Source organism: Coregonus clupeaformis, unplaced genomic scaffold (assembly GCF_020615455.1).
Source record: "Coregonus clupeaformis isolate EN_2021a unplaced genomic scaffold, ASM2061545v1 scaf1309, whole genome shotgun sequence".
Classification (NCBI taxonomy): Eukaryota; Metazoa; Chordata; class Actinopteri; order Salmoniformes; family Salmonidae; genus Coregonus; species Coregonus clupeaformis.
Genome location: NW_025534763.1, coordinates 35,001 through 40,000, shown reverse-complemented (window position 1 = coordinate 40,000; position 5,000 = coordinate 35,001). Strand labels below are relative to the sequence as shown.

The 5,000-nt window shown below is 43.6% G+C and overlaps 1 protein-coding gene across 1 annotated transcript in view; it reads right to left on the bottom strand.

Annotated features, from left to right (window-relative positions):
* The window catches only part of LOC121565245 (dorsal-ventral patterning tolloid-like protein 1), a gene marked incomplete at its 5' end in the record, with an annotated part of 71,692 nt that overhangs the window by 31,903 nt on the left and 34,789 nt on the right, over nt 1-5,000 (bottom strand).

Genomic DNA, 5,000 nt, shown 5'->3' with positions numbered 1-5,000 from the left:
AGAGAGAGAGAGAGAGAGAGAGAGAGAGAGAGACAGAGAGAGAGAGAGAGAGAGAGAGAGAGAGAGAGAGAGACAGAGAGAGAGAGAGAGAGAGAGAGAGAGAGAGAGAGAGAGAGAGAGACAGAGAGAGAGAGAGAGAGAGAGAGAGAGAGACAGAGAGAAGAGAGAGAGAGAGAGAGAGAGAGAGAGAGAGAGAGAGAGAGAGAGAGAGACAGAGAGAGAGAGAGAGAGACAGAGAGAGAGAGAGAGAGAGAGAGAGACAGAGAGACAGAGAGAGAGAGAGAGAGAGACAGAGAGAGAGAGAGAGAGAGGAGAGAGCAGAGAGGCAGAGAGCGAGAGCTAAGGAGAGCGAGAGAGAGAGAGAGAGAGACAGAGAGAGAGAGAGAGAGAGAGAGAGAGAGAGAGAGAGAGAGGAGAGAGACGAGAGGGAAGAGGAGCGAGAGAGAGAGAGAGAGAGAGAGAGAGAGAGAGAGATATAAATATTTTTTTTGTGAGACGGTGTGGGTGAACGGATGATCTCCGCATGTGTAGTTCCCACCGTAAAGCATGGAGGAGGAGGTGTTATGGTGTGGGGGTGCTTTGCTGGTGACAATGTCTGTGATTTATTTAGAATTCAAGGCACACTTAACCAGCATGGCTACCACAGCATTCTGCAGCAATACGCCATCCCATCTGGTTTGCGCTTAGTGGGACTAGCATTTGTTTTTCAACAGGACAATGACCCAACACACCTCCAGGCTGTGTTAAGGGGCTATTTGACCAAAGGAGAGTGATGGAGTGCCGCATCAGATGACCTGGCCTCCACAATCCCCGACCTCAACCCAATTGAGATGGTTTGGGATGAGTCGGACCGCAGAGTGAAGGAAAAGCAGCCAACAAGTGCAGCATATGTGGGAACTCCTTCAAGACTGTTGGAAAAGCATTCCAGGGGAAGCTGGTTGAGAGAATGCCAAGAGTGTGCAAAGCTGTCATCAAGACAAAGGGTGGCTATTTGAAAAATCTCAAATATAAAATATATTTTGATTTGTTTAACACTTTTTTGGTTACTACATGTGTTAATTCATAGTTTTGATGTCTTCACTATTATTCTACAATGTAGAAAATAGTAAAAAAAAAAAAAAACCTTGAATGAGTAGGTGTGTCCAAACTTTTGACTGGTACTGTATATATATATACTCCTCATCAATCTATACACAATACCCCATAATGACAAACCGAAAACAGGTTTTTTGAAATATTTGCACATGTATTAAAAATAAAAAACTGAAATACCTTATCTACATACAGTAGAAGTCGGAGGTTTACATACACCTTAGCCAAATACATTTAAACTCAGTTTTTCACAATTCCTGACATTTAATCCTAGTAAAAATTCCCTGTCTTAGGTCAGTTAGGATCACCACTTTATTTTAAGAATGTGAAATGTCAGAATAATAGTAGAGAGAATGATATATTTCAGCTTTTATTTCTTTCATCACATTCCCAGTGGGTCAAACGTTTACATACACTCAATTAGTATTTGGTAGCATTGCCTTTAAATTGTTTAACTTGGGTCAAACTTTTGGGTAGCCTTCCACAAGCTTCCCACAATAAGTTTGGGTGAATTTTGGCCCATTCCTCCTGACAGAGCTGGTAACTGAGTCAGTTTGCTAGGCCTCCTTGCTCGAACACGCTTTTCAGTTCTGCCCACACATTTCTTTAGGATTGAGGTCGGGGTTTTTGATGGCCACTCCAATACCTTGACTGATGTTGTCTTAAGCCATTTTGCCACAACTTTGGAAAGTATGCTTGGGGTCATTGTCCATTTCGAAAGACCCATTTCATACCAAGCTTTAACTTCCTGACTGATGTCTTGAGATGTTGCTTCAATATATCCACATAATTTTCCTTCCTCATGATGCCATCTATTTTGTGAAGTGCACCAGTCCCTCCTGCAGCAAAGCACCCCACAGCATGATGCTGCCACCCCCGTGCTTCACAGTTGGGATGGTGTTCTTCGATTGCAAGCAACCCCTTTTTCCTCCAAACATAATGATGGTCATTATGGCCAAACAGTTATATTTTTATTTCATCAGACCGAGGACATTTCTCCAAAAAGTACGATCTTTGTCCCCACGTGCAGTTGCAAACCGTAGTCTTGCTTTTTTATGGCGGTTTTGGAGAAGAGGCTTCTTCCTTGCTGAGCGGCCTTTCAGGTTATGTCGATATAGGACTCGTTTTACTGTGGATATAGATACTTTTGTACCTGTTTCCTCCAGCATCTTCACAAGGTCCTTTGCTGTTATTCTGGGATTGATTTGCACTTTTTTTTTAGGAGACAGAACGCGTCTCCTTCCTAAGCGGTATGATGGCTGCGTGGTCCCATGGTGTTTATACTTGCGTACTATTGTTTGTACAGATGAACGTGGTACCTTCAGGCGTTTGAAAATTGCTCCCAAGGATGAACCAGACTTGTGAAGGTCTACAATTTTTTTTCTGAGGTCTTGGCTGATTTCTTTTGATTTTCCCATGATGTCAAGCAAAGAGGCACTGAGTTTGAAGGTAGGCCTTGAAATACATCCACAGGTACACCTCCAATTGACTCAAATGATGTCCATTAGCATATCAGAAGCTTCTAAAGCCATGACATCATTTTCTGGAATTTTCCAAGCTGTTTAAAGGCACAGTCAATTTAGTGTATGTAAACTTCTGACCCACTGGAATTGTGATACAGTGAATTACAAGTGAAATAATCTGTCTGTAAACAATTGTTGGAAAAATTACTTGTGTCATGCACAAAGTAGATGTCCTAACCGACTTGCCAAAACTATAGTTTGTTAACTAGAAATTTGTTGAGTGGTTGAAAAACGAGTTTTAATGACTCCAACCGAAGTGTATGTAAACTTCCAAATTCAACTGTATTCACTATAAACACACATAGGCCTATAACACACCTTCAACTCTTATAGAACAACTTCTTCAACTGACTTCAACAATCCGACTTCAACTGTAGGTATTCACACCCTTTGCTATGAGACTCAAAATTGAGCTCAGGTGCATCCTGTTTCCATTGATCATTCCTTGAAATGTTTCTACAACTTGATTGGAGTCCACCTGTGGTAAATACAATTGATTGGACATGATTTGGAAAGGCACACACCTGTCTATATAAAAGGTCCCACAGTTGACAGTGCATGTCACAGCAAAAACCAAGCCACGAGGCACAGATCTGGGGAAGGGTACTAAAACATTTCTGCAGCATTGAAGGACTCCAAGAACACAGTGGCCTCTATCATTCTTAAATGGAAGAAGTTTGGAACCACCAAGACTCTTCCTAGAGCTGGCCGCCCGGCCAAACTGAGCAATCGGGAGAGAAGGGCCTTGGTCAGAGTTGCCAGACGGAAGCCACTCCTCAGTAAAAGGCACATGACAGTCCGCTTGGAGTTTGCCAAAAGGCACCTAAAGACTCTCAGACCATAAGAAACAAGATTCTCTGGTCTGATGAAACCAAGATTGAACTATTTGGCCTGAATACCAAGCGTCACGTCTGGAGGAAACCTGGCACCATCCCTACGGTGAAGCATGGTGGTGGCAGCATCATGCTGTGGGGATGTTTTTCAGCGGCGGGGACTGGGAGACTAGTCAGGATCGAGGGAAAGATGAACGGAGTAAGGTATAGAGAGGTCCTTGATAAAAACCTGCTCCAGAGGGCTCAGGACCTCGGACTGGGGCGAAGGTTCACCTTCCAACAGGACAATGACCCAAGCACAGCCAAGACAACGCAGGAGTGGCTTGAACAAGTCTCTGAATGTCCTTGAGTGGCCCAGCCAGAGCCGGACTTGAACCCGATCGAACATCTCTGGAGAGACCTGAAAATAGCTGTGCAGCAACGCTCCCCCATCCAACCTGACAGAGCTTGAGAGGATCTGCAGAGAAGAATGGAGAAACTCCCCCAAATACAGGTGTGCCAAGCTTGTAGCGTCATACCCAAGAAGACTCGAGCCTGTAATTGCTGCCAAGGTGCTTCAACAAAGTACTGAGTAAAGGGGTCTGAATACTTATGTAATTGTCATATTTCAGTTTTGTATTTTCTATAAATTAGCAAACATTTCTACAATCCTGTTTTTGCTTTGTCATTATGGGATATCGTGTGTAGATTGATGAGGAAAGAAAACAACTTAATCAATTTTAGAATAAGGCTGTAACCTAACAAAATGTGGAAAATGTCAAGGGGTCTGAATACTTTCCGAAGGCACTGTGTATTTATATATATACATACACTGAACAAAAACATAAACGCAACTTGCAACAATTTCAAAGATTTTACTGAGTTACATTTCATTTAAGGAAATCAGTCAATTTAAATACATTCATTAGGCCCTAATCTATGGATTTCACGACTGGGAAATCTTTTTTAAAAAGGTAGGGCCGTGGATCAGAAAACCAGTCAGTATCTGGTGTGACCACCATCATGCAGCGCGACACATCTCCTTCACATAGAGTTGATCAGGCTGTTGATTGTGGCCTGTGGAACGTTGTCCCACTCCTCTTCAATGGCTGTGCCAAGTTGCTGGATATTGGCGTAAACTGGAACACGCTGTCGTACACCTCTATCCAGAGCATCCCAAACATGCTCAATGGGTGACATGTCTGGTGAGAATGCAGGCCATGGAAGAACTGGGGCATTTTCAGCTTCCAGGAATTGTGTCCAGATCCTTGCGACATGGAGCCGTGCATTATCATGCTGAAACATGAGGTGATGACGGCGGATGAATGGCACGACAATGGGCCTCAGGATCTCGTCACGATATCTCTGTACATTCAAATTGACATCAATAAAATGTGATTGTGTTTGTTGTCCGTAGCTTATGCCTGCCCATACCATAACCCCACCGCCACCATGGGGCACTCTGTTCACAACGTCAGTAAACCGCTCGCTCACACGACGCCGTACATGTGGTCTGCGGTGGTAAGGCCGGTTGCACGTCAACATTTTCTAAAATGACGTTGGAGGTGGCTTA